Raw genomic sequence first — 11,895 nt, 5'->3', positions numbered from 1 at the left:
CCTCAATCTTCTATTTTAATGTCTGCAGAAATAAAACAACACACCTGTATACAACATCTGCTGCAGTGAATGAATTCAAGGAAGGAAATACTTAAAAACCCCCAATACTTGAAAATAGCCTTCCATAACCAATGCTTTATTTATATTTATATAACCATCTGAAAGGTTTTTTTCTATACCATTGCTAAACCGACTACTTTCCTTTTAAGCATGTGTTTTGGTTCTATAATTTTTGGGATAAAATTGTAAGCCTAGAGTTTCATTCGCTTTGGTGAACAATTTTGGCATGATATTCTAACTTTCATTTAAATCGTTGAGGTGCAGCTCTACCCACTGTTGGTATAATTCAGATAGAATATGATGAAAGACTGCCCTCTTGTGGTGCATGGGAAGAAAACACAAGAAATGGTGCAAAAAGCAAGGTTGTCTGAAACTGGGAATAGCTTTGTACCTGCCAAGGAAAAGATGGCGTCGGGCAGGAAACCCTCGCTTACTTGACAGATGCCAACAAACATTGGGTATTTTTCCCGCTACAATACCACAATGGTAGATGGCTTGGTGCTTCAGTTTGAAAATATTTCCTTTTGCCTTCATCCTCACTGCAATTCTGTGTAAATTTCTAAAAGTTCCAAACGAAAGAAAATTCATTTCTACAAAACAAAATCACACTGATTGGTTTCAGTGAAGCTAGTGATAGAGGCATTCAGGCAAAAGCAGAATCTACTGAGGAACACAGAGGGAGAGGATTCAGATTATAATAAATTATAGCCAGACGCTTATAAGGCGACCTGGCTTGAGCGTTTGCCCGAAAGGGCTGCTTCATACCAAATGGTAATGGAACGACTGATTAATATCCTCTCGGAATTTAAAGGACATTTAAAGAAATCGAGAAAAACAGAATGCAGTAAACAAATGCCAAGGGGCAGTATTTATTCTGATTTGCCCGATTTATTCAGATTTATCCTGTCAGTAGGCTAGGCACTCTTCTAAGCACTGGGAACACAGCAATGGACAAAACAAAGTACCTGCACTCATGGGGTTTGCATTCTAGTGAAGAACAATAGATGAACAATTATGTCAAGTAGTGAGAAATGCTAGAAAGAAGCAGCAGAGTAGGAAGGTCAGTGATGGGATGCATTAAGGCTACATCGGAGCAAAGACCAGATAAAGTGAGAGAGTGAGGCATGTAGATAGCTGAAGGAAGAGCATTCTGGGCAGGAGTGATATGAGTGCACCACTGAGGCAGGGGCATGCTTAGAGTTTGAGGAAGAGAAAGGAAGTTACTAAAGCAGAGAAAGGAAGAGAAGGATAGGTCAGACACATGGCTGGAATCAGATCATATGAGACCTTATCAGCATGGTAACACTGTAAAGATAGGAAGTTGCTGGTGGGTTTTGAGTAGAGGTGTAACAATCTGACTTATGTTTAACTCTGGCTGGTATGTGAGGAATCAAGTATAAGTGGCAACGATGGAAACAGAATTGTTGGGAAGCCGCTGTGACCATCTAGGCAACAAATAGGGATGACAGCAATAGTATGTGTTGCGAAGTGGTTAGATTCTGGATATAGTTCAAAGGTCAAAGTAACCGGACTTGATGATAAATTGGATCTAGGTCAGATTAAAAAAAAGAACATAAAAGTATTTTGGTGTAAGCCAATTAGAAAATGGAAATTCTATTTGTTAAGGAAGAATCTGGAAACAGAATTAGGAGCAGGAGTTGGAGGGGCGGGGAAAAAAATGTCCGAAGTCAAAATTTGACTTGGGACATTTTGTTTGTCTATTAAGATAGCCAAGCGAAGCTGTCGAACAGGCAGTTGGATAACAGAAACCTGGAGTTAGGAGAAATTATGGCTAGGGATGGACATTTGGGAATTTTCAACATATGGATAACATATAAAGCAACGATACTGGATGAGATCACCTAGGAATTGAGTTATACTAGAGATCTAACGATTGACATCTAGGGCTCTCCAATGTTAGGAGGTCAAGATAAGAATTAAAAAGAGTGGCCAGTGAAGCAAGAGAGCTATGTGGTATCCCGAAAGCCAAGTGAAGAAAACATTTCAAGGAGGGAGTGATCAAGTGCGTCAAATACTGCGACGAAGCCAAGTAAGGTAGGCCTGAGAACTGACTTTTGGATGAGGCCATGGGGAGGCCATCGGTGGTTTTGATAAGAACTATTTCAGTAAAGCGGTGTGATGAAAGCTTGATTGGAATGGGTTCAAGAATAGAAGGAGAGGAAGTAGAAATAGTGTGTGTGTGTGTAGGGGGGGTACAGTCAAAGAGTTATTTATTTGATTTTTTTAAGAGATAAGGGCCATTTATATGCCAGTGAGAATGACTCTTAGAAAAGGTTCTGATGTTGGAGAGAAGGGACAATTAAAGGAATATGTCTTTGAAAAATCAAAAGGATATGGGATCCAGTGCATGAGAGAAAGAAGAGTAGAGCAACATCAGGACTAGAAATACTAATACAAAGTAATACTTACTAGGAACTTCACACAGATTAATTTTTGCAACAACTCTAAGAGGAGAGTTCTATTTTCGTTTCCACTTTATAGATAAATTGAGGAATGGAGAGGTTAAATAGTAGGTGTAGGAGCCATAACACTAGGCAGGCAAACTCAAGGGCTATGCTTTTATATACCATATTATATTGCCTCCGTTTAGAAGCAGGAACCATGGCACCATGACACAGAGCACAAGCGTAGCAATCAATGTCTTCCTGAGAGCAAGACTATTAAGTGTTGCTGTTGAGAAACTGTACCTGCTTCATACTTCTAGAGTCCCTGTTGCGTCCTGAGCAGGAATAAATGATGTTCCAGTTCTTACAGGCCTGATTTCATGGCTGCTGAGAATTTGCTTCTTACGAAATGACAGAGTAGTACTCTTACCAGCTTGGAATAAAGCATGACGACGACTTCCCATGTTCTAGACGCTGTAACTTAAGGTATATGACCCAGGATTGCATCAGCTTTTTCTGGCAGCCACTTGTAGTCTGATCTTCAGATCAGTCTTTTGCCCACACAGACTGTTTTTTGGAACAAAATATTTTTGATATTTATACTTAATAAATTCCAGTTGGTTATTACTCCTTTCCAGTGCTGTTGAAGTCAATAAATGTCAAAAGACAACTTTTAAATATATTTTGAACAATGGAAGCATTGTTGAAAAATAAATATGTGCGTGTCCCTTCCTAAAGTGACAACTTATTTACACATACGTGTTTGGATGTGTGAAAAATTCAGTCTCTTACATGGTCTATGTTTGATAAGAAGGTATAAACATTCTATCTAAAGCAGTGCTTCTAAAACTTGTTATTTATATATCATATTCATGATATCCATGTTATCTGTATTAGAATTTAATTTTTTTAATTTGACTCACATTCCTCCAAAGTCTAGCAGGTGTGCATATTATATTTTTTTCTAATGCACATTAAAACACATTATATTTAAAAATAATGTTTACCTATGTGTCATTTGAAATCATTTTAAGTACCATTAGTGTTATGAATTACAGTCTGATAAATACTAATGTATATATGTAGAAATAACTGCCTCCCAAATAAAAGAGATTGCCTCTAGAAAAGGGACTAAGGGCTTAGGGAGACTTGGTTTTCATCAAAAGCACCTCCATGCTACATGATTTGCTGCCATGGTCTGTACCATTTTACTAAGCATGAAACATACTAAGTAAAGCAAACAAAAATTCTGTCACACTAAGTCGCTTTGTACACTGCCTGGCAAAACAGTAGGGACAAAGTAACTACTTGAAAATATTTCTATATCTCATACATTTTCCTAATGATTTTATAATTTCAGCCACATTCTCATGCTGCTCAAAATTGACATTTACGGATACAAATTTATTCACAAAGTTTGAAAGAGACAGTTACCCACTGCAAAATGAAAACTTTCATATTTTATTTTTGACTGCAGCTGTTTACAGAAATATACTTGCGAGTATACAAATGTTCCAATAGAAGCAAAATATCTTTTTAATATTTAACAAGTTATCACAGATAGCTAAAAACATAGATGCAAATGAAATTCCCCCAGAGAACAAACTGAAAATATCTGGTTGTCAGTGCTCTGCAACCCTGACTATGAAAGCCATATGCACAAAAAATGCAACCCTTGTGTCGTTGCAGGACAATGGAAGAAGGCAGTTCAGTGGTTGATCAGTGTGCTCAAGCAAATAAAATAAAATTTAAAAAATTTAAATGGCAGAATGGTAGCTAAACCACTTGAGAACAGGTTAACAAAATACTTGTAATATATTTATTAGAAAGACTAAGTAAAAGTTGTCAAAAAAAAGTAGCAACTACTTAGAGCTTATCAACAGAAGGGAACAAAGTGAGCAGATACATTCATTTGATGAAAAGAAATTAGCTCAATGTCACTGGAATAAGTTTGCAGCCACTAAAGTCATAAATACTTCAGTGAGGGACAGCTCTTTACTGTACACATTAGTCTGATTCCAAACCCACTCTCAAACATCTGAGGTGTGTGTGTGTGTGTGTGTGTGTGTGTGTGTGTGTGTGTGTGTTATCCTGAGGTTCATTAGCTAAAACAATAAGTGATCCCTACGAACTATTCAAACCAGGCAAATTACTTCTGGAAAAAAAAAAAAGCAGGAGCAATCTGAGGCTTAAACATGGGGCTTTTAAAGGAGAAACTACAAGTTGAAGTCGAATAGAATTGTGGTAGAATGCTTTGGGTACAGGAATAAATCAAGCAATCAAGTGAGGAAGAGAGGAAAGAGGAGAGGAAAGGGAACAAGAAAGGAGGAATGTAGCTAAAGCATCTCCCAACAGTTTGCCTAAACTTTTGCCAGCACCAAAGTTTGTAGAGTAAGTCACTTACATTTCCACTGCTAGTATTAAGCAGTGGTGATTTTTATAGAGTATACAATTGTTTTTATTTTGAAGTGAGTGCATTTTTCTTTCATGAGTTAATTAACAATTTCTAAACAGTGGAAGATTAGAACAATTATGGAGGTAATGAATTACACAGAGAGATTAAAATGAATGAATAAATCTACTGGTGGTTAGTTTATATTTACCATGATGCATACATTGACAAGAGAGAAATGCCCAAATTATATAATTCATTTTCTTGCTTAATATTTTAGTAAATAACTTTTATCTGAAGCATAAGTTCAAAGGATAGCTCTATCTCTACTGCATCAGTTCTCATACAGAGCAAGAGACTTTTAAAGAAGTTTTATATATAAAAAAATTAAATAATGTGCTTTGTTGACCTAGTCAGCCATTTTGTTTAATATCTCAGATACAAATATAAATACAGGAATGACAATTTTGTTCTGAGAGGAGATCGAGCCAAACCAAAATTGTGGTCTGCTGGTAAAGTAAGAGGCAATGAAAAAAAGAAAGCTTGTATTATCACTGCCCATAATGTACACATTTTATGGATAAACAGGAGAATTTAGCACCTATCAATTATATTAGCTACTTAAATGTCATAACAATCAAAAGAAAAATAGAACATTGCACCTGTATCTTTAAATTGGTCACTTATTGTAAACTTTTTAGTAAGTAGGAAAATGCCAAACTAAGTTAACTGAATTATCAATAACTAGACTAATTGTGTATATACATACAATATACTGTATTTCTATAGGTAGTACTGAGAATAAATTATTATTGCCAATAAAGGATTATGGATAACCAGGTTAAGCCGAATTTGTATAAAGAACAATGTATAACTCTGTATCAGTGGGGTAAAGAACACTCTTCCAGATCTTACTGTAAATAGTTTACACCAGTGGCTCTCAAACTTTCAGCGTGCATCAGAATCACCTGGAGGGCTTGTTCAAACAGCGCTGGGCCCTACTCCAGAGTTGCTGATTCAGTATGTCTGGGATAGGGCGCAAGAATTTACATTTCTAACTGGTTCCCAGGTGATGCTGGGGTTGGCTGGTGGGCTGAGGACCATATTTTGAGAACCACTGGTTTATAAATACTGTATACGTAGAAAACAATATACTATAATGTTCCTATGTACATGACACAAAATATATAGGAAGAGGGCTGGTTTTAATTAACTGTCAAACAGATTAGCAAGCTTAACATTCTAATCTTTCTAAAATGATTTTCTGAAGTATAATCATTTCCCCTTATAGTCAATAACATTTCAAAGTCTTAAGTCTTACTATAGTCATTTTAGAAAATATTCACATAACACTCACACCAAGTTGTTATCCAAAGTAAATATTCTTAGTTAAGATGCATTCAATAAGAAGGAATCATCACTATACAGCATTCTCGACTTCTTTGGAATGATTAAAGTGCAGACTATCAATAGGGCATGATGAATATTGCAAAAAGGTTTGCAGTCTTCAGTGCCACAAACAAGCATGGAAATACTCACACAGGAGGAAACTACTACTGTCCTAGCCTGTTGCTGATGGCCCTTTCTTCAGGTACCGTCGCAGTGTTAAGAAGCTGGAACAGGCAGAAGTAACGAAAACCAGAGGGACGCTCAACTCAACCGGATCTGGTTGAAAGGAATTATCTTAGTTCTGGAGGGATTCAGATAGAACTTCTTCATTTCTTTTGATGCTATTTTTCATAGGTAGATATGGGTAGATCACTGAGGTTATGATGGGCAAGAAGTGCACTATTATTAATTACTTGGCCCTGTCGATTAGAAAAACTGACATTACCAGACTTTACTTAAATTATGTGTTTGTGATTTATTTTCATTCATCTAATTAAGATAATAAAAGATGCTTTAAACACTTGTTGAAATTAAACTACACACATTTGTGTGCATGGAGTCTCACAGACAGTAAAATTTTCATTAGCATTTCAGTAAGACCTATTATTAGTTGGTTGAGATGAAGACAAATTTCGTTAATTTATTTGAAAACTAAACAGTGTAATTCTGTAATCTTTTACTTATTCTCCCTTAAAAGAACAATTCTGGTAATCTTATGCCAAAGGGAGTTAGAAACTTATTGTTTCCTATGGTGATCTATAAAATTCTTCCATTTTATACAACCCCTTGTACCCTTCTATTTGCTAGATAGGATGCTGCCTGATTCATGAATTGCTTAATAATGCCAATTAGATCTTCAGGAAAAAAAAAAAAAAGAAAAGAAAGAAAAAGAGAAAGGAACAACTAAATGGAAAAGTTGAAAGTTGGGACCTATTAGAATCATTTGTTCATGTGTTTTTGGCAATAGTGAAAAATGAAATTACAAAAAAGGGCACTATTGTAGTAAAAAGGCACTTTCCATGAAGCTTTTAATCTAGATATAAAATATGAATTTAAAAATTCTCCTGAAAGAGAAAGTAGAGTAAAAAATAGAATTTTATTAATAAATGAGGTTAGAATGGTATGAAAATAAATGGGGATTAAAGAAATAATTAGAGCCCTGGGACAATCCACAAATGATATTGTAGGTATTATTTTGATAAGTTACTGCATTATGAACATTATCTCCACAGTTTAGCTCTAAGTGATACAAACAAGCAGAGGAGAAAACCTCTTTTTATACATGTTATGAGAGTCTACTAAACCACTAACTAGGGTATATATACTCTGTGTTATTTTTCTAATAAAGCTCCTGAACTATATAGTCTCTTTCTTTCATTAAGTCCCTCCATATAACCAAAGACATGCGAATGCAACGTGGCTGTCTTGGTTAGGGATGAAGCCTGTGGTCATGAAGCAGAGTAAAGCTATCAGGTCTTATGTATACATTTTCAGTAAATTTTAAAAATCAACTAGGAAACAGATATTTGAACAGAAAATTTCATCAGAAAGGTAAAAAATTCTCAACTTACTCTTAGTGAATACTTATAAATCATGTTGAATTTGAGACTTTGATTATTAAAGCATTTAATTCTGTTCTTTAATTACTGATGCATCTAAATAGATTTCACTTTTCCAAAACAAGAATCTATAATGGCTTAAATAATGAAAAGGAATTATCATCTTAGTTCTAGAGGGACTCATTTCCGTGGACACTGTTTTTCCTAGGCAGATTAACTGAGGTTCTGATGGGCAAGAAATGTTCTATAATGAAATTCCCAACTATAGGACATACAATACTACAAAAAAAGAGGAAGCGAGGAAAGAAGGAAGTTCCCTCATTAATACTGCTTCAGTAACAACCTATGTTCTATGGAGACTGGTGAAAAAAGACTTGTATTGGCTAAATAACATCACGATACCATAATTACGAAGGTAACATGATATAACTCAGAAGCAAAATATGACTTTTTTTCCTCCCACGTTGGTATGGATATATAATGGAATGACAATAAGGAATACAACACACACAGACACAGAGATAAGCTCCAAGCATTAATGTGAGTTGCTAAAAGCAAGAACAATTGAATGTAATAATATAAAGAAAATAAATGTGGTTCACAATGTATTTAGGTTCTTCTGCCATTAATAAATTTAATAAATTGTTTCTGAGGCCTTTGCTGGCTCAGGGAGTCTCTCTTATATGTAGCTAAAATTTGTAACGGTAATCTGGAAACAGCATTTAGTAGCACAAGTATCAACCACTGACCACTGAGCTAACTCTTCAATAAGAAGACAAATACTTTTTGTAACCAAATTGTATATTCAGAATGCTGTACTTGACATTGACCTTTAGGGGTAAGAAACATTTAACAATGTTAAAAAACACACACACACACACACACACACACATATCATTATTGAATAAGAATATGGTAGCATAGCAAAGCCCTTGTATAAATAACCACAAAATTTATGAAAATAAAAATTGGGTTTTCTGTCTCCATCTAATCAACCATTACAGTTCAGGTGTATGTTCTGTTCTAAACTTAGATATTATATAACAGAAAAATTGGTCCCTGGTGACTTGTCATTGGAATCAGCATTTTGCAATGATAAACCTTTTGATAAACAACAGAAGTCCGCCACCACTGCTAATTAACATTCTAATTAGAACATGGTGAACAAGACTTCCTGAGTCTCCCGTATGATCACTCAGAAAAATATTCAGAAAACCCAGAAATAAACTTATAGTATTTTATGTCTACTTAATTTTTATACCTGCTGGGTAAGCTTTCTGACATTCGTCACCCCTCAGCAGTTAGAGTTTTACATTTTAAAACTGAAGCATTAGATTGTGTGACTGGTCTTTCTCATAACCTGAACTATATTGGGTAATTTTTCACAATAGGGGTGGGGAGAGAAGAGATACATTGAAGAAAATGCTTTCAGTTTGGAGAATTTATAAAGTAGCTCTGGATATTACAAGATGGGGAAAATGTTATTAAAATTACAAACATGGTTTTTTAGTGTCTTTATAAATAAAAGGCATAGAATACAGAAAGCCAATTAATAATAACAATAACAACAATAATAAAATATTAAATATATAGTGAGCAAAGACTGAATGGCTCATTCTTGTGAAACACCATCTGACACAATGCCTAGATGGGTTTCCTTACTCTAACATTTTGCTGAGTGAAGATCCAGCAAACACACAGTAAGCTGCCTTTAGCCCACTAACAACATCAAAGAACTGCCTGATGGAATGGCTACAGATGAACAGGTCATTTGTTTCAAAAGATACTTAAATACTCAATAAAGACATAACAAACCCCCCCTCACTGTTATCAGACGCCACGTTGTGGTAGAACATCAGACAAACTCACAAATTTACCACAAAAATGTGTGGCAAAAAAAGAATAGTTTATATATATGTATATATATAAATTTCTATATTTATGCCAATGTACTCACTTAGTACAAATAGCAAAATAGTATACCATTTCCTAAATACAAAATATAGCTTTCCAAAAAAATGAAACACACATTAGATATAAACCATCCAAAACTTGAACGATTGAAAACTGTATTCAAAATTAAATGACCCATAGTAGGTCTCTTTCTGAAAAGTTCCCTTCATATCGGCAAGAAGCCTGTACTACTGAAAACGTAATTCAATGCCTCTCAATTAGAGAGAGAAAGAAAGAAAGGTTGGGGGTGGAGGAAAGAATATACGAGAACACAGAGAAAAAAAGTTAGAAGAAGGGCACATTCGAAGAACCAAGGAAGATCATCACAAAAAGGGGGAAAAATCTGGCTAGATAAACAAAACCGACACCACAATTCCACTAAGTATAACTAAATGTATAGGATAGAAAAAATAAAAATAAAAAACAAACAGAAAAGTAGCCTTCAACAAACAATTAACAGGCTATTTTTTGTACATTTAAAAAATAAATGAAACAGACAAGAATACCGAAATATCTTATCTACATATAGAAGCCACACATAATTTGGCCTTAAACTGTATTAGTAGCTTTCTACATGCCAAAAGGAAAATAAGACATAAGCATGTGTCCAGACAAGTTGTAGTGAGAAGCAGGCATCCCATGGGTGGTGAGAACACCCAAAACTGTATAACTAATGCTACAACTGCAAGTTCTGGAGTGTGTTATTTTGCTCTCCATAGATGTAACACAAGTTAATTCTTCATTTTAAGTCAATGACATGACCTTGTAAAGCCTAAGGCTTGTGGGAACCATCAGATAAGTGATCACTGCGAACTGTAAAGCACTGAGGTGACAAGTGAATTACACTCACTGCAGCTCAGGGAGAAGTGATGTTTCAAGAAATTTTACTTTGTCTTTTTTTTTTTAATTAAAATTTACAGTTTCCTATTAGAGAGAAAATTTTGAAAATTTTGAAGACTTCAGGACAGCACCGTTCATGAGGGGGGGAAAATGCATTGCTTTTGTTTCTCAGGAATCAGCTCCCCTCATTCCTGAAAGGGTACCCCCAACCTGTGCTGCAGGAGTTGTTGGGTTACCCCAGATCAAAGTGGCCTTTTCCTTTAAGTTGCTACAGGGTCCCAAAGCTAGGAGCATATTACCAATTGTCTAAAATAAAGTGAAAAGAGAGGGGAAGAATAATATAGATGAATATAAAAAGGAACACTGGCCCAAGACTGGGTTAAGAAGAAAACAGACTCAAATTACTGTGTCAGTTTAAACTACTGAAGGATATCAGAACATAATTTACCATATATTATCCCCTTCATTTCTTACAGAGCAAGATAATTATTTTTCTATGCACAGTTATGGCTAAACCCCTTAACAGAAACTCAGAGAATTAACGACTCTCTGAAAAATAAAATCAACAGCATTCCAGCTATTTCCAGTTTGTATATTGTCTGCCTTTGTGATAAAGAGGCCTCTTATCTGTGTAGAGCTCTTAGTACAGCTTCCTTGTCAGAATGTCACCCCTTCAGTTTTTCTCTCTAAAAACTGAAAAAAGATTCACTTTGGCCAATAGCTGTGCTTTTTATATTGAAAAATCACAGCCTTAGGTATTATTTGAATTTTCCTTTTTCAAAAGCTGTTACTTGACTAAAACAATGCAAGAAAGAAAATAATGATGAACAAAAGTAAACATGACAATATGGATTATTTTCTAATAGCAATAACAACTGAGCAGTCCAGCTTTTAAAATTAAACTGTACTTTTAAAGAAACAGTGCCTAGGAAAATAGCAACAATTAATTCTGTCATCTGGAAACTCAGATAGATTCTCAGTCATCACTGATATTAGGAATATAAAATATAAAGATGTTAACAATGGTGGCAATCACTGCAACAGGCAGCATGGGTGTGCTCTTTTGCAGTCAGAGTAAAATCTATCCATTTACTCAATCACAGTTTTTCCTATTTTGTTTTGTTTTTAAAGTAACAGTTCAGTAATCCTCATGGAATCACAAGATCTCAGGACATCCTGGAATCCAGATTTTCTTCACGGAATTTCTAAAAAAAGAAGACATTTAATATAACTCACTAGGGAGAGAAAGCATTTATAAAGTTCCTATTACCCTGAATGATCCCAAAGTATATTACAG

The 11,895-nt window shown here is 35.1% G+C and overlaps 1 protein-coding gene across 12 annotated transcripts in view; it reads right to left on the bottom strand.

Moving 5' to 3' along the window:
- Nucleotides 1-3,905: 3,905 nt before the first annotated feature.
- The window catches only part of NFAT5 (nuclear factor of activated T cells 5), a 108,355-nt gene continuing 100,365 nt past the window's right edge, over nt 3,906-11,895 (bottom strand). For 9 of the 12 annotated variants that reach the window (XM_011382584.2, XM_011382586.2, XM_011382583.2 and 6 more), the window contains one exon: nt 3,906-11,803. The gene's annotated coding sequence lies outside the window, so the exon portion shown is untranslated. The remainder of the gene's footprint in view (nt 11,804-11,895) is intronic. The other 3 variants (XM_011382585.2, XM_011382588.2, XM_023524621.1) reach the window with 1 other exon arrangement.

This window comes from Pteropus vampyrus, unplaced genomic scaffold, assembly GCF_000151845.1.
Source record: "Pteropus vampyrus isolate Shadow unplaced genomic scaffold, Pvam_2.0 Scaffold483, whole genome shotgun sequence".
In the NCBI taxonomy this organism is placed as follows: domain Eukaryota; kingdom Metazoa; phylum Chordata; class Mammalia; order Chiroptera; family Pteropodidae; genus Pteropus; species Pteropus vampyrus.
Note: the sequence above shows the minus strand (reverse complement) of the source record. Positions and strands in the feature narration are given on the sequence as shown.